General features: G+C 45.6%; 14 non-coding genes across 14 annotated transcripts; all 14 read right to left on the bottom strand.

Moving 5' to 3' along the window:
* Positions 1-615: 615 nt before the first annotated feature.
* trnal-caa (transfer RNA leucine (anticodon CAA)) lies at positions 616-726 on the bottom strand. Its single transcript has 2 exons — positions 689-726; positions 616-661 (listed from the first exon to the last, which is right to left on the bottom strand). It is a non-coding gene; the product is annotated as a tRNA-Leu (tRNA).
* A 449-nt stretch (positions 727-1,175) lies between these two features.
* trnak-cuu (transfer RNA lysine (anticodon CUU)) lies at positions 1,176-1,248 on the bottom strand. Its single transcript has one exon. It is a non-coding gene; the product is annotated as a tRNA-Lys (tRNA).
* A 948-nt stretch (positions 1,249-2,196) lies between these two features.
* On the bottom strand, positions 2,197-2,307 carry trnal-caa (transfer RNA leucine (anticodon CAA)). Its single transcript has 2 exons — positions 2,270-2,307; positions 2,197-2,242 (listed from the first exon to the last, which is right to left on the bottom strand). It is a non-coding gene; the product is annotated as a tRNA-Leu (tRNA).
* Positions 2,308-2,772: 465 nt separating this feature from the next.
* trnak-cuu (transfer RNA lysine (anticodon CUU)) lies at positions 2,773-2,845 on the bottom strand. Its single transcript has one exon. It is a non-coding gene; the product is annotated as a tRNA-Lys (tRNA).
* Positions 2,846-3,793: 948 nt separating this feature from the next.
* On the bottom strand, positions 3,794-3,904 carry trnal-caa (transfer RNA leucine (anticodon CAA)). Its single transcript has 2 exons — positions 3,867-3,904; positions 3,794-3,839 (listed from the first exon to the last, which is right to left on the bottom strand). It is a non-coding gene; the product is annotated as a tRNA-Leu (tRNA).
* A 465-nt stretch (positions 3,905-4,369) lies between these two features.
* Positions 4,370-4,442, bottom strand: trnak-cuu (transfer RNA lysine (anticodon CUU)). Its single transcript has one exon. It is a non-coding gene; the product is annotated as a tRNA-Lys (tRNA).
* Positions 4,443-5,390: 948 nt separating this feature from the next.
* trnal-caa (transfer RNA leucine (anticodon CAA)) lies at positions 5,391-5,501 on the bottom strand. Its single transcript has 2 exons — positions 5,464-5,501; positions 5,391-5,436 (listed from the first exon to the last, which is right to left on the bottom strand). It is a non-coding gene; the product is annotated as a tRNA-Leu (tRNA).
* A 465-nt stretch (positions 5,502-5,966) lies between these two features.
* Positions 5,967-6,039, bottom strand: trnak-cuu (transfer RNA lysine (anticodon CUU)). The gene has a single exon. It is a non-coding gene; the product is annotated as a tRNA-Lys (tRNA).
* A 948-nt stretch (positions 6,040-6,987) lies between these two features.
* Positions 6,988-7,098, bottom strand: trnal-caa (transfer RNA leucine (anticodon CAA)). The gene is made up of 2 exons: positions 7,061-7,098; positions 6,988-7,033 (listed from the first exon to the last, which is right to left on the bottom strand). It is a non-coding gene; the product is annotated as a tRNA-Leu (tRNA).
* Positions 7,099-7,547: 449 nt separating this feature from the next.
* On the bottom strand, positions 7,548-7,620 carry trnak-cuu (transfer RNA lysine (anticodon CUU)). Its single transcript has one exon. It is a non-coding gene; the product is annotated as a tRNA-Lys (tRNA).
* Positions 7,621-8,568: 948 nt separating this feature from the next.
* On the bottom strand, positions 8,569-8,679 carry trnal-caa (transfer RNA leucine (anticodon CAA)). Its single transcript has 2 exons — positions 8,642-8,679; positions 8,569-8,614 (listed from the first exon to the last, which is right to left on the bottom strand). It is a non-coding gene; the product is annotated as a tRNA-Leu (tRNA).
* A 465-nt stretch (positions 8,680-9,144) lies between these two features.
* trnak-cuu (transfer RNA lysine (anticodon CUU)) lies at positions 9,145-9,217 on the bottom strand. The gene has a single exon. It is a non-coding gene; the product is annotated as a tRNA-Lys (tRNA).
* Positions 9,218-10,164: 947 nt separating this feature from the next.
* On the bottom strand, positions 10,165-10,275 carry trnal-caa (transfer RNA leucine (anticodon CAA)). Its single transcript has 2 exons — positions 10,238-10,275; positions 10,165-10,210 (listed from the first exon to the last, which is right to left on the bottom strand). It is a non-coding gene; the product is annotated as a tRNA-Leu (tRNA).
* Positions 10,276-10,740: 465 nt separating this feature from the next.
* On the bottom strand, positions 10,741-10,813 carry trnak-cuu (transfer RNA lysine (anticodon CUU)). The gene has a single exon. It is a non-coding gene; the product is annotated as a tRNA-Lys (tRNA).
* Positions 10,814-22,218: the final 11,405 nt, after the last annotated feature.

Genomic DNA, 22,218 nt, shown 5'->3' with positions numbered 1-22,218 from the left:
TTCGGGGTGGGGAGTGTCGGTCAACGGTATCAGTCCCCACGCAAACTGCCTGCATACTCTTGTCGGATGAGGCCGGGCACCAAGAAGAAAGCCAGGAGCCATTGCACCAGCGTAGGGTCTGACAGTGGGTCAGAGAATTTCATGCCCATACCTAACTGCACTCATTGTCCCGTTGCCTTGCCTGTAGAGGCCTGTGCATACCTCAGTGCATGTGCCTCTCCAGACCATCACTGACCCACCAGCAAAGCGCTCATAACCAAGGATGTTACATTCACCATAAAGTTCCCCACGACTTCTCGGGAAGCTTTCCCATGTGTTATATGTTCTCAGTTTAAACCCGCTGTCCTCTGTGAAAAGCACAGGGTGCCAGTGGTGGAGGTGGAAATTGTGGTGTTCCATGACAAATGCCAGATACAAGCGGGATTTCAATTCAGGCTTCCACTTAGGGGAACTCTGTCATGTTAACGAAAGCTCTTCACTACAAAAGTTCCTATAACCTGCAAAGCTGATTTCACAGCAACCCTACAGCTACCTCAACAAGCCGCAGTTTGTTGAGTTTAACACACAAAGGTTGATGAAGCTCTTGAAAACAGATTTTTAAATAAGGAAAGCAGATGTCAGGAGTGGGATTTGAACCCACGCCTCCATTTGGAGACCAGAAGTCCCTTTTGTGTGGAAGGAGCCTATCCTTGAGTCTGGCGCCTTAGACCACTCGGCCATCCTGACGAGTTGACCAACCACCTCTTCAAAGTCATCCTGGATGTTCAAATGTCCGAACCACCTCAGCAGGCTGCTTTCGATGTGGAGGAGTTGCAGCTGTAATCTGCGTTACTCCTGAAATACTAAGCTTGTCATCCAATCTCCGAGGCCGAGCACTGCCACCCGACGGAGAAAACTCATTGCCGCTGCTTATATCTGTGAGATCATGCTTTCATTCACTACCCACAGTTTGTGACCCTAGGTGAGAGTAGGGATGCTGGTAAACCTAGAGTGTTGCTTCTTTGCTAAGCCCTCTTGAAATTTCGTCCAGAATCATCAAATGAAATGGTGGAGATGTGGACTTGTGCAGACAAGACAGTGTAACTTTGGTTTCTGTTACCATACATTTATCTTCCTTTGCTGTTCTTTATACACACTTCTTTTCTCTCTTGCGGGCACTTGCACAAAAGTCCCCTCGCCCAACGTGGGGCTCGAACCCACGACCCTGAGATTAAGAGTCTCATGCTCTCCCGACTGAGCTAGCTGGGCTTCTTCAGCACCAAGTCTTTAAGATGGGCACAGGTTCTTATAGCTGGGGGAGGTTGACTAGCATTTCAAGAGCAGGCAAAGAAAGCACAGACTACTTTCAAGTTTTCTATCATCCATTCAAGCTCTTATGTCCTTGTATGCATGCCACACCACGGGGCATGCTCCGATTGAGACGACTGAATGTCTCCCGGGGAATCATCTCCCCAGATCTGGACCGGGGCATCACTGAGCTCCTGGACAGTCTGAGTTCCAACCTGGCAGTGTCAGATGGACCAAAGCTAAATGTCCCAGGGGTGTTGTATTGAATTTTGGTCAAGTAGGCCAATATAAGGTTTCGGGGTGGGGAGTGTCGGTCAACGGTATCAGTCCCCACGCAAACTGCCTGCATACTCTTGTCGGATGAGGCCGGGCACCAAGAAGAAAGCCAGGAGCCATTGCACCAGCGTAGGGTCTGACAGTGGGTCAGAGAATTTCATGCCCATACCTAACTGCACTCATTGTCCCGTTGCCTTGCCTGTAGAGGCCTGTGCATACCTCAGTGCATGTGCCTCTCCAGACCATCACTGACCCACCAGCAAAGCGCTCATAACCAAGGATGTTACATTCACCATAAAGTTCCCCACGACTTCTCGGGAAGCTTTCCCATGTGTTATATGTTCTCAGTTTAAACCCGCTGTCCTCTGTGAAAAGCACAGGGTGCCAGTGGTGGAGGTGGAAATTGTGGTGTTCCATGACAAATGCCAGATACAAGCGGGATTTCAATTCAGGCTTCCACTTAGGGGAACTCTGTCATGTTAACGAAAGCTCTTCACTACAAAAGTTCCTATAACCTGCAAAGCTGATTTCACAGCAACCCTACAGCTACCTCAACAAGCCGCAGTTTGTTGAGTTTAACACACAAAGGTTGATGAAGCTCTTGAAAACAGATTTTTAAATAAGGAAAGCAGATGTCAGGAGTGGGATTTGAACCCACGCCTCCATTTGGAGACCAGAAGTCCCTTTTGTGTGGAAGGAGCCTATCCTTGAGTCTGGCGCCTTAGACCACTCGGCCATCCTGACGAGTTGACCAACCACCTCTTCAAAGTCATCCTGGATGTTCAAATGTCCGAACCACCTCAGCAGGCTGCTTTCGATGTGGAGGAGTTGCAGCTGTAATCTGCGTTACTCCTGAAATACTAAGCTTGTCATCCAATCTCCGAGGCCGAGCACTGCCACCCGACGGAGAAAACTCATTGCCGCTGCTTATATCTGTGAGATCATGCTTTCATTCACTACCCACAGTTTGTGACCCTAGGTGAGAGTAGGGATGCTGGTAAACCTAGAGTGTTGCTTCTTTGCTAAGCCCTCTTGAAATTTCGTCCAGAATCATCAAATGAAATGGTGGAGATGTGGACTTGTGCAGACAAGACAGTGTAACTTTGGTTTCTGTTACCATACATTCATCTTCCTTTGCGCAACACGCCATTTGCTGTTCTCTATACACACTTCTTTTCTCTCTTGCGGGCACTTGCACAAAAGTCCCCTCGCCCAACGTGGGGCTCGAACCCACGACCCTGAGATTAAGAGTCTCATGCTCTCCCGACTGAGCTAGCTGGGCTTCTTCAGCACCAAGTCTTTAAGATGGGCACAGGTTCTTATAGCTGGGGGAGGTTGACTAGCATTTCAAGAGCAGGCAAAGAAAGCACAGACTACTTTCAAGTTTTCTATCATCCATTCAAGCTCTTATGTCCTTGTATGCATGCCACACCACGGGGCATGCTCCGATTGAGACGACTGAATGTCTCCCGGGGAATCATCTCCCCAGATCTGGACCGGGGCATCACTGAGCTCCTGGACAGTCTGAGTTCCAACCTGGCAGTGTCAGATGGACCAAAGCTAAATGTCCCAGGGGTGTTGTATTGAATTTTGGTCAAGTAGGCCAATATAAGGTTTCGGGGTGGGGAGTGTCGGTCAACGGTATCAGTCCCCACGCAAACTGCCTGCATACTCTTGTCGGATGAGGCCGGGCACCAAGAAGAAAGCCAGGAGCCATTGCACCAGCGTAGGGTCTGACAGTGGGTCAGAGAATTTCATGCCCATACCTAACTGCACTCATTGTCCCGTTGCCTTGCCTGTAGAGGCCTGTGCATACCTCAGTGCATGTGCCTCTCCAGACCATCACTGACCCACCAGCAAAGCGCTCATAACCAAGGATGTTACATTCACCATAAAGTTCCCCACGACTTCTCGGGAAGCTTTCCCATGTGTTATATGTTCTCAGTTTAAACCCGCTGTCCTCTGTGAAAAGCACAGGGTGCCAGTGGTGGAGGTGGAAATTGTGGTGTTCCATGACAAATGCCAGATACAAGCGGGATTTCAATTCAGGCTTCCACTTAGGGGAACTCTGTCATGTTAACGAAAGCTCTTCACTACAAAAGTTCCTATAACCTGCAAAGCTGATTTCACAGCAACCCTACAGCTACCTCAACAAGCCGCAGTTTGTTGAGTTTAACACACAAAGGTTGATGAAGCTCTTGAAAACAGATTTTTAAATAAGGAAAGCAGATGTCAGGAGTGGGATTTGAACCCACGCCTCCATTTGGAGACCAGAAGTCCCTTTTGTGTGGAAGGAGCCTATCCTTGAGTCTGGCGCCTTAGACCACTCGGCCATCCTGACGAGTTGACCAACCACCTCTTCAAAGTCATCCTGGATGTTCAAATGTCCGAACCACCTCAGCAGGCTGCTTTCGATGTGGAGGAGTTGCAGCTGTAATCTGCGTTACTCCTGAAATACTAAGCTTGTCATCCAATCTCCGAGGCCGAGCACTGCCACCCGACGGAGAAAACTCATTGCCGCTGCTTATATCTGTGAGATCATGCTTTCATTCACTACCCACAGTTTGTGACCCTAGGTGAGAGTAGGGATGCTGGTAAACCTAGAGTGTTGCTTCTTTGCTAAGCCCTCTTGAAATTTCGTCCAGAATCATCAAATGAAATGGTGGAGATGTGGACTTGTGCAGACAAGACAGTGTAACTTTGGTTTCTGTTACCATACATTCATCTTCCTTTGCGCAACACGCCATTTGCTGTTCTTTATACACACTTCTTTTCTCTCTTGCGGGCACTTGCACAAAAGTCCCCTCGCCCAACGTGGGGCTCGAACCCACGACCCTGAGATTAAGAGTCTCATGCTCTCCCGACTGAGCTAGCTGGGCTTCTTCAGCACCAAGTCTTTAAGATGGGCACAGGTTCTTATAGCTGGGGGAGGTTGACTAGCATTTCAAGAGCAGGCAAAGAAAGCACAGACTACTTTCAAGTTTTCTATCATCCATTCAAGCTCTTATGTCCTTGTATGCATGCCACACCACGGGGCATGCTCCGATTGAGACGACTGAATGTCTCCCGGGGAATCATCTCCCCAGATCTGGACCGGGGCATCACTGAGCTCCTGGACAGTCTGAGTTCCAACCTGGCAGTGTCAGATGGACCAAAGCTAAATGTCCCAGGGGTGTTGTATTGAATTTTGGTCAAGTAGGCCAATATAAGGTTTCGGGGTGGGGAGTGTCGGTCAACGGTATCAGTCCCCACGCAAACTGCCTGCATACTCTTGTCGGATGAGGCCGGGCACCAAGAAGAAAGCCAGGAGCCATTGCACCAGCGTAGGGTCTGACAGTGGGTCAGAGAATTTCATGCCCATACCTAACTGCACTCATTGTCCCGTTGCCTTGCCTGTAGAGGCCTGTGCATACCTCAGTGCATGTGCCTCTCCAGACCATCACTGACCCACCAGCAAAGCGCTCATAACCAAGGATGTTACATTCACCATAAAGTTCCCCACGACTTCTCGGGAAGCTTTCCCATGTGTTATATGTTCTCAGTTTAAACCCGCTGTCCTCTGTGAAAAGCACAGGGTGCCAGTGGTGGAGGTGGAAATTGTGGTGTTCCATGACAAATGCCAGATACAAGCGGGATTTCAATTCAGGCTTCCACTTAGGGGAACTCTGTCATGTTAACGAAAGCTCTTCACTACAAAAGTTCCTATAACCTGCAAAGCTGATTTCACAGCAACCCTACAGCTACCTCAACAAGCCGCAGTTTGTTGAGTTTAACACACAAAGGTTGATGAAGCTCTTGAAAACAGATTTTTAAATAAGGAAAGCAGATGTCAGGAGTGGGATTTGAACCCACGCCTCCATTTGGAGACCAGAAGTCCCTTTTGTGTGGAAGGAGCCTATCCTTGAGTCTGGCGCCTTAGACCACTCGGCCATCCTGACGAGTTGACCAACCACCTCTTCAAAGTCATCCTGGATGTTCAAATGTCCGAACCACCTCAGCAGGCTGCTTTCGATGTGGAGGAGTTGCAGCTGTAATCTGCGTTACTCCTGAAATACTAAGCTTGTCATCCAATCTCCGAGGCCGAGCACTGCCACCCGACGGAGAAAACTCATTGCCGCTGCTTATATCTGTGAGATCATGCTTTCATTCACTACCCACAGTTTGTGACCCTAGGTGAGAGTAGGGATGCTGGTAAACCTAGAGTGTTGCTTCTTTGCTAAGCCCTCTTGAAATTTCGTCCAGAATCATCAAATGAAATGGTGGAGATGTGGACTTGTGCAGACAAGACAGTGTAACTTTGGTTTCTGTTACCATACATTCATCTTCCTTTGCGCAACACGCCATTTGCTGTTCTCTATACACACTTCTTTTCTCTCTTGCGGGCACTTGCACAAAAGTCCCCTCGCCCAACGTGGGGCTCGAACCCACGACCCTGAGATTAAGAGTCTCATGCTCTCCCGACTGAGCTAGCTGGGCTTCTTCAGCACCAAGTCTTTAAGATGGGCACAGGTTCTTATAGCTGGGGGAGGTTGACTAGCATTTCAAGAGCAGGCAAAGAAAGCACAGACTACTTTCAAGTTTTCTATCATCCATTCAAGCTCTTATGTCCTTGTATGCATGCCACACCACGGGGCATGCTCCGATTGAGACGACTGAATGTCTCCCGGGGAATCATCTCCCCAGATCTGGACCGGGGCATCACTGAGCTCCTGGACAGTCTGAGTTCCAACCTGGCAGTGTCAGATGGACCAAAGCTAAATGTCCCAGGGGTGTTGTATTGAATTTTGGTCAAGTAGGCCAATATAAGGTTTCGGGGTGGGGAGTGTCGGTCAACGGTATCAGTCCCCACGCAAACTGCCTGCATACTCTTGTCGGATGAGGCCGGGCACCAAGAAGAAAGCCAGGAGCCATTGCACCAGCGTAGGGTCTGACAGTGGGTCAGAGAATTTCATGCCCATACCTAACTGCACTCATTGTCCCGTTGCCTTGCCTGTAGAGGCCTGTGCATACCTCAGTGCATGTGCCTCTCCAGACCATCACTGACCCACCAGCAAAGCGCTCATAACCAAGGATGTTACATTCACCATAAAGTTCCCCACGACTTCTCGGGAAGCTTTCCCATGTGTTATATGTTCTCAGTTTAAACCCGCTGTCCTCTGTGAAAAGCACAGGGTGCCAGTGGTGGAGGTGGAAATTGTGGTGTTCCATGACAAATGCCAGATACAAGCGGGATTTCAATTCAGGCTTCCACTTAGGGGAACTCTGTCATGTTAACGAAAGCTCTTCACTACAAAAGTTCCTATAACCTGCAAAGCTGATTTCACAGCAACCCTACAGCTACCTCAACAAGCCGCAGTTTGTTGAGTTTAACACACAAAGGTTGATGAAGCTCTTGAAAACAGATTTTTAAATAAGGAAAGCAGATGTCAGGAGTGGGATTTGAACCCACGCCTCCATTTGGAGACCAGAAGTCCCTTTTGTGTGGAAGGAGCCTATCCTTGAGTCTGGCGCCTTAGACCACTCGGCCATCCTGACGAGTTGACCAACCACCTCTTCAAAGTCATCCTGGATGTTCAAATGTCCGAACCACCTCAGCAGGCTGCTTTCGATGTGGAGGAGTTGCAGCTGTAATCTGCGTTACTCCTGAAATACTAAGCTTGTCATCCAATCTCCGAGGCCGAGCACTGCCACCCGACGGAGAAAACTCATTGCCGCTGCTTATATCTGTGAGATCATGCTTTCATTCACTACCCACAGTTTGTGACCCTAGGTGAGAGTAGGGATGCTGGTAAACCTAGAGTGTTGCTTCTTTGCTAAGCCCTCTTGAAATTTCGTCCAGAATCATCAAATGAAATGGTGGAGATGTGGACTTGTGCAGACAAGACAGTGTAACTTTGGTTTCTGTTACCATACATTTATCTTCCTTTGCTGTTCTTTATACACACTTCTTTTCTCTCTTGCGGGCACTTGCACAAAAGTCCCCTCGCCCAACGTGGGGCTCGAACCCACGACCCTGAGATTAAGAGTCTCATGCTCTCCCGACTGAGCTAGCTGGGCTTCTTCAGCACCAAGTCTTTAAGATGGGCACAGGTTCTTATAGCTGGGGGAGGTTGACTAGCATTTCAAGAGCAGGCAAAGAAAGCACAGACTACTTTCAAGTTTTCTATCATCCATTCAAGCTCTTATGTCCTTGTATGCATGCCACACCACGGGGCATGCTCCGATTGAGACGACTGAATGTCTCCCGGGGAATCATCTCCCCAGATCTGGACCGGGGCATCACTGAGCTCCTGGACAGTCTGAGTTCCAACCTGGCAGTGTCAGATGGACCAAAGCTAAATGTCCCAGGGGTGTTGTATTGAATTTTGGTCAAGTAGGCCAATATAAGGTTTCGGGGTGGGGAGTGTCGGTCAACGGTATCAGTCCCCACGCAAACTGCCTGCATACTCTTGTCGGATGAGGCCGGGCACCAAGAAGAAAGCCAGGAGCCATTGCACCAGCGTAGGGTCTGACAGTGGGTCAGAGAATTTCATGCCCATACCTAACTGCACTCATTGTCCCGTTGCCTTGCCTGTAGAGGCCTGTGCATACCTCAGTGCATGTGCCTCTCCAGACCATCACTGACCCACCAGCAAAGCGCTCATAACCAAGGATGTTACATTCACCATAAAGTTCCCCACGACTTCTCGGGAAGCTTTCCCATGTGTTATATGTTCTCAGTTTAAACCCGCTGTCCTCTGTGAAAAGCACAGGGTGCCAGTGGTGGAGGTGGAAATTGTGGTGTTCCATGACAAATGCCAGATACAAGCGGGATTTCAATTCAGGCTTCCACTTAGGGGAACTCTGTCATGTTAACGAAAGCTCTTCACTACAAAAGTTCCTATAACCTGCAAAGCTGATTTCACAGCAACCCTACAGCTACCTCAACAAGCCGCAGTTTGTTGAGTTTAACACACAAAGGTTGATGAAGCTCTTGAAAACAGATTTTTAAATAAGGAAAGCAGATGTCAGGAGTGGGATTTGAACCCACGCCTCCATTTGGAGACCAGAAGTCCCTTTTGTGTGGAAGGAGCCTATCCTTGAGTCTGGCGCCTTAGACCACTCGGCCATCCTGACGAGTTGACCAACCACCTCTTCAAAGTCATCCTGGATGTTCAAATGTCCGAACCACCTCAGCAGGCTGCTTTCGATGTGGAGGAGTTGCAGCTGTAATCTGCGTTACTCCTGAAATACTAAGCTTGTCATCCAATCTCCGAGGCCGAGCACTGCCACCCGACGGAGAAAACTCATTGCCGCTGCTTATATCTGTGAGATCATGCTTTCATTCACTACCCACAGTTTGTGACCCTAGGTGAGAGTAGGGATGCTGGTAAACCTAGAGTGTTGCTTCTTTGCTAAGCCCTCTTGAAATTTCGTCCAGAATCATCAAATGAAATGGTGGAGATGTGGACTTGTGCAGACAAGACAGTGTAACTTTGGTTTCTGTTACCATACATTCATCTTCCTTTGCGCAACACGCCATTTGCTGTTCTCTATACACACTTCTTTTCTCTCTTGCGGGCACTTGCACAAAAGTCCCCTCGCCCAACGTGGGGCTCGAACCCACGACCCTGAGATTAAGAGTCTCATGCTCTCCCGACTGAGCTAGCTGGGCTTCTTCAGCACCAAGTCTTTAAGATGGGCACAGGTTCTTATAGCTGGGGGAGGTTGACTAGCATTTCAAGAGCAGGCAAAGAAAGCACAGACTACTTTCAAGTTTTCTATCATCCATTCAAGCTCTTATGTCCTTGTATGCATGCCACACCACGGGGCATGCTCCGATTGAGACGACTGAATGTCTCCCGGGGAATCATCTCCCCAGATCTGGACCGGGGCATCACTGAGCTCCTGGACAGTCTGAGTTCCAACCTGGCAGTGTCAGATGGACCAAAGCTAAATGTCCCAGGGGTGTTGTATTGAATTTGGTCAAGTAGGCCAATATAAGGTTTCGGGGTGGGGAGTGTCGGTCAACGGTATCAGTCCCCACGCAAACTGCCTGCATACTCTTGTCGGATGAGGCCGGGCACCAAGAAGAAAGCCAGGAGCCATTGCACCAGCGTAGGGTCTGACAGTGGGTCAGAGAATTTCATGCCCATACCTAACTGCACTCATTGTCCCGTTGCCTTGCCTGTAGAGGCCTGTGCATGCCTCAGTGCATGTGCCTCTCCAGACCATCACTGACCCACCAGCAAAGCGCTCATAACCAAGGATGTTACATTCACCATAAAGTTCCCCACGACTTCTCGGGAAGCTTTCCCATGTGTTATATGTTCTCAGTTTAAACCCGCTGTCCTCTGTGAAAAGCACAGGGTGCCAGTGGTGGAGGTGGAAATTGTGGTGTTCCATGACAAATGCCAGATACAAGCGGGATTTCAATTCAGGCTTCCACTTAGGGGAACTCTGTCATGTTAACGAAAGCTCTTCACTACAAAAGTTCCTATAACCTGCAAAGCTGATTTCACAGCAACCCTACAGCTACCTCAACAAGCCGCAGTTTGTTGAGTTTAACACACAAAGGTTGATGAAGCTCTTGAAAACAGATTTTTAAATAAGGAAAGCAGATGTCAGGAGTGGGATTTGAACCCACGCCTCCATTTGGAGACCAGAAGTTCCTTTTGTGTGGAAGGAGCCTATCCTTGAGTCTGGCGCCTTAGACCACTCGGCCATCCTGACGAGTTGACCAACCACCTCTTCAAAGTCATCCTGGATGTTCAAATGTCCGAACCACCTCAGCAGGCTGCTTTCGATGTGGAGGAGTTGCAGCTGTAATCTGCGTTACTCCTGAAATACTAAGCTTGTCATCCAATCTCCGAGGCCGAGCACTGCCACCCGACGGAGAAAACTCATTGCCGCTGCTTATATCTGTGAGATCATGCTTTCATTCACTACCCACAGTTTGTGACCCTAGGTGAGAGTAGGGATGCTGGTAAACCTAGAGTGTTGCTTCTTTGCTAAGCCCTCTTGAAATTTCGTCCAGAATCATCAAATGAAATGGTGGAGATGTGGACTTGTGCAGACAAGACAGTGTAACTTTGGTTTCTGTTACCATACATTCATCTTCCTTTGCCCAACACGCCATTTGCTGTTCTTTATACACACTTCTTTTCTCTCTTGCGGGCACTTGAACAAAAGTCCCCTCGCCCAACGTGGGGCTCGAACCTACAACCCTGAGATTAAGAGTCTCATGCTCTCCCGACTGAGCTAGCTGGGCTTCTTCAGCACCAAGTCTTTAAGATGGGCACAGGTTCTTATAGCTGGGGGAGGTTGACTAGCATTTCAAGAGCAGGCAAAGAAAGCACAGACTACTTTCAAGTTTTCTATCATCCATTCAAGCTCTTATGTCCTTGTATGCATGCCACACCACGGGGCATGCTCCGATTGAGACGACTGAATGTCTCCCGGGGAACCCCGGCGGAAGGGGCTACACGAATAGGATGAGGGACCTATGGATTCTTCGATACCCAACATCCACAATGACGGCGAAACAACTAGTAGCTCAGTGTTCCAACATTCGAAAGAAGGGACTGCTTTCACAGCTAGAGATTGACGAGGTACAACATAAATGCTACGGCAAGGAGGAGTCAGGACGCCAGGTCAGGGGGGAGATATCATCACCCCTACCCGAGATTGGGTACATAGCCCCAAGTGCGACAGGAGAAGGATCGTTGAGTGCGAGAGGAACTGACCTGAAATACAGGATCATGGACAAGCTTGAAACCTGGATCCCCCGAAGCCGGTTACCAAGATTACATGAAGTACCCTCAGAAGGTCTGTTAGAGGATGTTAACCCTTTAAAGCCGGTCGTAGCGGGCACGCTCCATTTTGCGCAACTATTTTTAAATCCCGGTAGCTCTGCAACCACGTAAGCTAGCGCAATAATTTTTTTTGCATATGAAACCGGAGGAGTTGTACTTACATCTTATGCCATCAGCTTGTCCTCGGTCACAGTTTCCTTCCACATATAGCTTTGCAAAAACTGCATAAAAAGCGCTTGCAGCAACACAAACATAATATTCCAGAAACACGCTTTGCCGATCCGATCAGCTGTTCATAACACTTCCTACGTCCATCAGCGCAAACTATCGCATGTCCACCATGACCTGCCCGAAACCGGAAGTGACGTCATTTTGCGGAAATTTAGTTTTTTTACCATCAGGGCCTCATGAGCCTATACTGGTGTTTTTAAAAGTTATGTTTGACTTTATGCTTTTCTGTGTTGTTTCTGGGATGCTTAGGACTCATATTGCACTGCTGGAAATAGTTTATTTTGATGCATATGCTGCTTTTTTGCAAATTTGCATCATAATATTTATTTTCGTTTTTCCTGCAGTGTATAAAAATTGGTGTATTTCAAAAATAAAACTATGAAGACACTCAAAATAAATTTCCTGTGGTGGGAAACTATTTTGTGCAACCTTTTTGTATTTACAGTTTTGAGGGATAAGCCTCTTAAATTTCTCTAACTAGAAATATATGTTAAAAAAACCAAAACGATTTTAATTTTTTTTTGTAGTTTATTGCACTTTTTTGCAATTTATGTAATTACCATGCACTTAATGCAGACATATTATTAAAATCTGGGCTGTAATGGTTGTATTGATGTATAGCAACTTGAAATGCTCCCAAAAATGGCTCCACAGCATGTAAAAATATAATATAAGCTCTGGCGGACTTGGTTCTATGGTAGGTCTTAAAGGGTTAATGCAGCACTACGGACAATACCTACAACCACGATTACCGACACTAACAAGCTGATCTACAATACGGCAGCAGTGATCAGTGAGATGCTTGGCTACAAGTTGAACAGCCACAAGGGGCAGTACCCTCCATGGAGAAGGAGGCTAGAGGGCAAGATCAAAGTAGCACGGAGGGAGGTTAGCCAACTAACGGAGTTGCAGAAAGGTGCGACAAAGAAGGTGCATAAGAAATACAGCAATCTGTCCATACCTGAGGCCTTGGAAACTGCCAAGTAAAGACTCACAGCCTTGGCCAGCCGCTTAAGGAGGTACACCAGAGAAATAGAAGGCAGGAGAATAAACCAGCTGTTCTCCACAGAACCAGCAAAGGTGTACTCTCAGTGGCAAGGGAACAATAATAAGAGAACAGCACCACCAAGGCTGGAGACGGAGCAATACTGGAAGAGCATATGGGAGAAGGACGCAACCCATAACGGCAATGCTCAGTGGCTAGTGGATCTGAGGGCAGACCATAGCGACCTCCCTGAACAGGGTCCAGTAACCATCACAGTGGCAGATATCCAAGAAAGGGTCTCCAGTATGAAGAGTTGGACAGCACCAGGGCCCGACATGGTTCACGCCTACTGGCTAAAGAAGCTGACTGCACTCCACGAGCGTCTGGCAGCACAAATGAACCAGCTGCTAGTTAACGAGGGACACCCGGAATGGCTAACCGAAGGTCGGACGGTCCTGATCCCCAAGGACCCCAAGAAGGGACCAGTCCCCTCCAACTACCGGCCAATAACCTACCTACATGGAAGCTCCTGTCAGGCATCATATCGGCTAAGATGAACAGGCACATGGGTCAATACATGAGCGGGACACAGAAAGGAATTGGCAAGAATACCAGAGGCGCAAAACACCAGCTACTGGTAGACAGAACAGTCAGCCGAGACTGCAAGACCAGACTGACCAACCTGTGCACTGCCTGGATTGATTACAAGAAGGCCTATGACTCAATGCCCCCACAGCTGGATACTGGAATGCCTAGAATTGTACAAGATCAATGGAACCCTAAGAGCCTTCATCAGGAACTCAATGGGGATGTGGCGTACAACACTAGAGGCCAACTCCAAGCCCATAGCACAAGTCACCATCAAGTGCGGGATCTACCAAGGAGATGCTCTGTCCCCACTGCTGTTCTGCATAGGCCTGAACCCCCTCAGTGAGATCATTAACAAGACTGGCTACGGATACCAACTACGGAACGGAGCAGTTGTCAGCCACCTCCTGTACATGGATGACATCAAGCTGTATGCCAAGAGTGAACGAGACATTGATTCACTGATCCACACTACCAGGCTATACAGCAATGACATTGGAATGTCGTTCGGGCTGGAGAAGTGTAACAAAGAGAGGGAAGGTAGTCAGAACTGAGGGGATTGAACTACCAGAAGGCAACATTGCAGACATAGAGGACAGTTACAAGTACCTGGGGATCCCGCAGGCAAATGGGAACCATGAAGAGGCCGCTAGGAAAGCTGCAACCACCAAGTACCTGCAGAGGGTCAGGCAAGTCCTGAGGAGTCAGTTGAACGGTAAGAACAAGATCCGGGCCATCAACACGTACGCCCTGCCCGTGATCAGGTACCCTGCTGGGGTAATAGGCTGGCCAAAGGAGGAGATAGAAGCCACTGACATAAAGACAAGAAAGCTCCTTACCATGCATGGAGGGTTTCACCCCAAATCCAGCACCCTGAGGCTGTACGCTAAGCGGAAGGAAGGGGGCCGGGGACTGGTGAGTGTCAGCACCACAGTCCAGGATGAGACAACGAACATCCAAGAATACATCACGAAGATGGCCCCAACTGACAGCGTGCTCAGTGAATACCTCAGGCAGCAGAAACCCAAGAAAGAGGAGGGAGACGAGGAACCATCATGGAAGGACAGGCCCCTGCACAGTATGTACCACCGGCAGATAGAGGAGGTGGCTGATATCCAGAAATCCTACCAGTGGCTGGACAAAGCTGGACTGAAAGATAGCACAGAGGCACTAATCATGGCAGCACAAGAACAAGCTCTGAGTACAAGATCCATAGAGGCTGGGGTCTATCACACCAGGCAAGACCCCAGGTGCAGGCTGTGTAAAGATGCCCCAGAGACAATCCAGCACATAACAGCAGGGTGCAAGATGCTAGCAGGCAAGGCATACATGGAACGTCATAACCAAGTGGCCGGCATAGTGTACAGGAACATCTGTGCTGAGTATAACCTGGAAGTCCCGAGGTCAAAATGGGAAATGCCCCCAAGGGTGGTGGAAAATGACCGAGCTAAGATCCTGTGGGACTTCCAGATACAGACGGACAAAATGGTGGTGGCTAACCAACCGGACATAGTGGTGGTAGACAAACAGAAGAAGACGGCCGTAGTGATCGATGTAGCGGTTCCGAATGACAGCAATATCAGGAAGAAGGAACACGAGAAGCTGGAGAAATACCAAGGGCTCAGAGAAGAGCTCGAGAGGATGTGGAGGGTGAAGGTAACGGTGGTCCCCGTGGTAATCAGAGCACTAGGTGCGGTGACTCCCAAGCTAGGCGAGTGGCTCCAGCAGATCCCGGGACTAACATCGGAGATCTCTGTCCAGAAGAGCGCAGTCCTGGAAACAGCTAAGATACTGCGCAGGACATAGTGGTGGTTCCCAGGCCTCTGGTAGAGGACCCGAGCTTGAAGGATAAACGGCCCGCAGGGGCGTGCTCGGTGTTTTTATATATATATATATATATATATATATACTGTATATATTTAGTAATGTGCATACATTCTTATATTTTTACTTATAGGAACAGGAATGTGACAATTATAAGAATAAATATATTTGGCCTGTATCTTATGTTTATGTATTTTTCCTACCACTGTTGCTTGTGAAGCAATTTCACTCACATGTGCTGTACCAGTGTACTAGCACATGTGATGTGATAATAAAAGTGATTTCATTTTATTTGATTTGAGATATGACACTGACTAAATTAATATCCTAGGAATTTAAATTATTAAAACAAAAGTCAAACCACCATAACTCTTTAACCATTAGGTTGATCATAAAAATTCCAATGGTTCCTGAAAGCATCAACTCTGTCTTTTTTAGTGATTATCGGGTTTTTACAGAAAAAAAACAAAACAACAAAAAGCAACAACAAAACAATGAAAAAACATGTTAAACATAACCCAAAGGTCCAATAAACCATCTGTTTCCTCGAGACCTCTTCTCTCTCACTAACTCTCTCAGCCAACCTTCGTCTTCATGGGGCTGATGTGACACCGTGTGTGGGATTATAGTAATAACACTAATATCACTGTAAAGTGTAGAGTCACTGTTTTCTAGAAGTGTTGGAATTATTTTAATTGAGCAAATGGTTTAGCAGTTATAGGAGTTATAGATGTTTTAAAAAAGTGTTGGGAAACATCTTTCTTCGCTACTGAGTTGTTAGGCTTTAGAAGGATAATAGATGATGCTATACTCGGATTAAAAAATTGTTCCTTTAATTTTTAAGTATATGCGCACCTTATGCATTTATCCAAGTGCATACGCATACTTTTCAAAATGTCAAACTACCTCTTTAATGAAAAATAATCACATGTTGTGCTGCCAGCTTTTTGTTTCTGGAGTTCTTGTTTCAGAACTTTAGAGATGTTTCCCAATTTTGAACTCTGAACCATGCCCTACAATTATTTCTTTCTGATCCAGACATCTGAAAGGTACCTGTAGCAAGTGGCAAAAGGAGGGGTTTTTTTTGTAGATGTAAAAGAAAAAAGATTGTTGCTCAGTCTGTGCACATTTTGAAAGGTTACAGGGAAAACTCATGAATAACAAAGCTCAATTTAGAGCTGGCTGTCAGAATTTGAATAACTAATGTATTACATCAGTGATTGTATTATTATTTAGATCTGTGAGCTTGGCTGTCCCTGTTCCTGGTACTTCTACATAATGCTACACTGCCAATCACTTTGTGCACCTATTCACACTCATAATCTGCATGTCCCTCAGCATTTTGCTCCTAGCAGACTCAGAGTTCAAATCAAAGCCATGTAATAACATAGAAAGAGACAGACACGGTAACCTTCGTTTGCTCAGCCGACACTGCATGTTCAACGAAAAATTGGATTAGATTAGCATTTTACATCATCTAATTGTTTCTGGCAACCATGAGAACTGAGATAATTTTGAGCCAGTTTGTTTATGGAGCATTTTATCTGCTTAGTGCAAACTTTGCTACCCACCAAGATGGCTCCATAAAATGTCTCTCTTATCTGATATGTAAATAAACTTTATTGTTTCTGACAGCTCTTACTTTGGTTTTACTCTACCGTAATCTTAAAATTATGACATCATGTCATCTTGAGTCAAAACATTTTTCTCTTTATTTAATTTGTGAGTGAGATGTATAACTGATTACAGCCTATATAAGTGGCATGCAGCAGTGCTCAGCTTGCCAAAAGATTGCGTATGTTTGCACAACAGCCTGGATCATTCACAACCTCGCCACTAACTACTTAATGGACTAGAGGGGAGCTATTGACCCTGTATGCTGACAAGGTCAGCTGACTATGTTTATTGGACTGTGTGTGTATTTGTTTGTGTAAGTCAGACAGAAACAGGAAAGAGAAGCTAGAAGCAAAGGAGAGGGATTTTATTGGATCTCTGCCTTTGACCGAATATTTCACTGTATCTCTCTCCCTACTGCCTCTTTCCATGCACAGGTGTAAGATGAAGCCATGCATATTCATTAGGAGGCAATAAGCCTGCGTGATGCTAAATATGGAGGCAGCACTTTGTATGATTCTTTTTAATACCAATACTTGTACAAGAATGAAGACAATTAAGACCAGGAAATTAACACAAATGTATCAGATATGGCCTTCATAATATCAAAAATCCAGGTCCGTACATAACATATTTTAAGTGAAATTGATGAAATAACCTTCTGATAACTTTATTGCAACTAATTTAAAGCTTGTTAATTCATTGCTGTTAATGCAGTAGAGGACATATAAAAGATAGATATAGCTTTTGCCTATGAAAACTGAATCTACTGCAGGTTTAAGGAAGTCTCTTCAGTTACAAAGGTGCATAAGTAAATGCCACAAACCAGCATTATTTCTAACTGCCAGCAGGGGGCAACTCCACTGGTTAAAACCCCGCCAAGAAAACAAACAGGTTTGCAGACACATGACCACTAACTATATGACATTAACAAATCCGGCATTTTGGACGTGTGACCAAATGGTGAAATGTAGAGTCAAGTAAATAAAGCACCTATAGACTGCTCCCCAACCATCTGGCAACCAACAATTGCAAGGAAAAAAATAGTATTATAATAATTGCAAAATTGACTTACAAACTGTTCAGTGATCCCCTGGCAACCACCTGTCACTAGGGAAAAATGTGTATTCCCCACTGATTTACTGACTGGCCAGTGACAAACAACTCTCCGGGCTGTAGTGAAACTGAAAATTGCCACACAAATCAGAAATGGAGTTTTCCTACAGAGTGAAAGTTGGGACCTTTGGCTCAAGGGATTCACAAATATTTCACATGGACAGGACCTGAAAGATTTTGATCCACCATGTAATACCATCTGGAAAGTATCTGGGTGGCAACAGTGCTTCTGAGCATTTCAACAATATTTCACATATCAAAAAACACCAGCACCTTAGGACCACTTTAGTCCTTTAGTCAGTACTGAAAAAGCAAGCTGCAGCTGTGAATTCATTTTCTCCATCATTAAGTTAAACTATTTGCACATCATATATAAAAATCCCTAATTTCCATGAAAAATTATTCAAAATAGAAAGGTAATAGAAAAAAAAGACACTTCAAAGACTTTTTGCTTATCAAATTTCATTATAATCTATTTTAGTCGTCAAGTGTTTGCCAGAGTTAAATGTCAGAGTTAAAGCCATTATACTAATGAACCCTACAGTTTGAAGACATACATATTTTTTCATTATTAGATCACCCTGGAGGACCGAAGGCATAAAAGGCGGACAAAGATACTAGACAGCAGCGGCAGACCTTAAGCAAAACTGTCACTAAGGCTCTCTGTGGGCTCAATTATCCCTCATTTGAACAGAAGCAGAAGGACCCCCAATTAGTGGTCTAACTTGACACTTGTGTTTGTCAGAGGGGCTTCAGGCTGGAAACTCAGTATGAGAAGATTTTTGCTTCTAAGCCAAAAGGATGACTGTGTCAAAAGTCTAAATGTGATGGAGTGAGGACAATGGTTCCCCTGAAGCTTGTTTCACTGAAATCAATGCAGAGGACACCTTACTTGTCTTCTGCCTTGTCATTGCTCACCACTTTAATTTCCTCTTCCACGGGCAACAGGAAAACACACACACATACTGCATGCAAACTACACACACAAACAACCTGCATTGTTATGAGCTTCAGGTTTTTATTACTGCCCATGTTTTGTGACTCTAATTTCCTTTGAGAACTCTATGATTTGCTTCTTAGCTAAATTCTTGTAAGCTAACATACAAAGGCACTGACAGCAGCAATGCTGTCATAATAACTTCTTTATGGAATAATCAAAACGTTATTACGTCCAAATGTCAAGATGGAAAAGCAATGGGCAGATGTGGAAACAACTTATCAAAGCATAAACAGTGAAAATAGGTTGTATTTCAACCTAATTGTTACCTGAATCAACAGCATGCAGGCTGCAAGTCAATGATTTACATCCACAGCAGGTTTGTAGTCGATGTCTATATTTCTGCAGAACACTAGAGACCTCTGCTGGCCAGTAAAGATGTGGTTAGGGAAATTGTTCCAAGTAATGATGTAATTTTCCAGATTTATAAACAAAGGCAATAGTAGACTTGGCCTTAGAAAAGTAGGCCACCCCAAGCCTGTCCAGAACTGAGCTGAGTATGACGAGGGTAACACATAATTTCTTAGGAAATACCAGGTGATATGCTAAATCTTTTGCAGGATAACCATTTCAGTATGTTACAGATGGAAAGACGCAGGTTTAAATTAGATTAACGAAGACTGAGTGACGTTTACCTGCTTCACTACTTTAAAATCCTGCTATTTGTGGTTGCTGATTTACTGTCATGACTTACCACTTCATCACTGTTAATGTGTGTTTACACACATACACATTCAGAAGTGGTGGCACATTGGTGCAGTGGTTAGCACTATCACCTCACTCCAAAGGGGATCTGGGTTTGAATCTGCTGGCTGATTCCTTTTGGTGTGGATGTTTGCATGTTCTCTGGATTTTTCCAACAATCTAAAAACATGCTTGTAAATGTCTGTCTATAATATAGACAGACATTTATTATAAGTATATTATTGTTTTATTGACTTATTTATTTATTTGTTACAGTTTTTTCTTAACTCTCTTGTATGAGAGCTTCAAATACGTTGTCAAAGGAGCCTTAAATCAGCTAAAATAGCTGTAATAATGATTTACTCTGTGATAAAATACAGGATGTTGCTCATAGTGCAAGCAGTAGACTGTGCAGTCTGTTTTAAGTCTAAATATAAGCTAGATGACGTTTTCTTTTTGCCTCCCTGTAGTTAACACTGTGTTTGGTAAACTTTAATCACAGTAATTTAAGATATTTTTCCACATAAATAAGCTGGTTGCCAGTGTTGGGAAGGTTACTTTTAAAATGTATTCCATTACAGAATACAGAATACATGTCCTAAAATGTATTCTGTAACGTATTCCGTCACGTTACTCAATGAGAGTAACGTTTTCTGAATACTTTGAATTACTTAACATATTATCATGCATTTTACAACTACATGAATATACTATTGCTGTGTGATTTATTACTATTACTGAAGGTCCGCGGCTCCGAACCGTAGTAAAGGGACCTCTGACTAATACGGGTTCGTGTCGGGCTCGTAGCTGAAAAATAGCTTTACTTTGTTGTCTGGGTCAACTTTGCTTGCGAGAGACAGAGAGAGGCGTTGAAAGGCTGCTCCAACGGAACTTATTGTTTCGGAGGAAAACACGAACAAAGCGTACAGTCGAGTTTTAATAGCTTACTTACAACTGGGCTCGTCAGGCACTCTTCTTGGCTGCAGTGGTTATTATTATATTTACATGCTTCCAGCTCCCGTTTTTGCTCGATGACAACTTGTACTTTTTGACTCTCCTTTTTCTCCCACCTGCGCTCACAGACGCATAACGTGTATGGCGGTCAATTCTCCCTGCAGCACAGACTACACCGCTCATGATGCTACATTCTTTAGAGCTATACCTGTAGCATTCTGCCTATTAGCTTTGCACAACAACAACAACAAAAAGGCCTCTCTCACCCAGGAAACACGCAGACAGAGAGGCACCCTGTAACCATGGCAACCGTAATGTTGCCACCTAGAACTGCAGCACGTAGCTGTCAAACAAAACCCAAATAGTCATGACCCGTGACAATATGAAACAGGGAAGTACCGCCGTGTAATCCATTTATTTCAACAAAGTAACTGTATTCTAAATACCACCTTTTTAAACGGTAACTGTAACGGAATACAGTTACTCATATTTTGTATTTTAAATACGTAACGGCGGTACATGTATTCCGTTACTCCCCAACACTGCTGGTTGCTTCATTTAATTATTATATTAGACAAATTAAAGTGTTGATGTTAAATTTAGTCTAAACCATGCTGGCTTAGCAGAAGAAACCTCCACCTCTGCCTTAGATTAAAATTACTTCGAGTCTTATATAATTTCTCATGGTTAGACCACTTAAAGTACATCTTAAAATTATTTTATATAAATAAATCAAACTTTTTTGTTGAGAAAACTTTTTAAAATACGTAAGAAACGTAGAAATCAACCAGAACTACAAAAAGAAGCTGGTTGCTTCAGTAACCTGAATTATCTCCATCCATCCATTTCCTTCCGCTTATCCGGGGCCGGGTCGCGGGGGCAGCAGCCCAAGCAGAGAAGCCCAGACCTCCCTCTCCCCAGCCACCTCCAGCTTGTCCGGGGGATACCAAGGCGTTCCCAGGCCAGGCGAGAGATATAATCTCTCCAGCGTGTGCTGGGTCTCCCCCAGGTCCTCCTCCCGGGGGATCATGCCCGGAAAACCTCACCCAGGAGGTGCCCAGGAGGCATCCTTGTCAGGTGCCTGAACCACCTCAACTGGCTCCTTTCGATGTGGAGGAGCAGCAGCTCTACTCTGAGCCCCTCCCGGATGGCTGAACTTCTCACCCTATCTCTAAGGGAGAGGCCAGTCACCCTTCGGAGGAAGCTCATTTCCGCCGCTTGTATTCGCGATCTCATTCTTTCAGTCACTACCCACAGCTCGTGACCATAGGTGAGTGTACGGACGTAGATCAACCGGTAAATTGAGAGCTTCGCTTTTACACTCAACTCTCTCTTCACCACAACAGACCGGTACAGCGTCCGCATCACTGCAGCTGCTGCACCAACCCGTCTGTCGAGCTCCTGCTCCCTTCTCCCATCACTTGTGAACAAGACCCCGAGATACTTAAACTCCTCCATTTGGGGCAGGAACTCGTCCCTGACCCGGAGTGGGCACTCCACCCTTTTCCGGCTGAGGACCATGGATTTGGAGGTGCTGATTCTCATTCCCACCACTTCACATTTGGCTGCGAACAGTTCCAAGGCAACCTGAATTATCTTCACTGATATAATCAATTTTTGAATAACAGTGTCAATCGGTTGTACCATTTTACCAAAAGATCAGTATTTATTCAAATTGTGACTTTTTTTTCTTTTTTGAAAAGGTCATGTCTCCCTTCTTTGCAATAAGTCAATCAGTTGTAAGAGCAGACATCACATGTTCAAATGTATTCACCTACATTTGAAAGTAAAGTAATTTAGGACGAGTTTATGCATCACTGGTTGTGTTCTTCCTATTTCCCATGCACTGTCTTGTGTTTTACTATAAA

This window comes from Neolamprologus multifasciatus, chromosome 22 (genome assembly GCF_963576455.1).
Source record: "Neolamprologus multifasciatus chromosome 22, fNeoMul1.2, whole genome shotgun sequence".
NCBI classification, from domain to species: domain Eukaryota; kingdom Metazoa; phylum Chordata; class Actinopteri; order Cichliformes; family Cichlidae; genus Neolamprologus; species Neolamprologus multifasciatus.
The sequence above is the reverse complement of the archived record's forward strand: the minus strand, read 5'-3'. Positions and strand labels throughout refer to the sequence as shown.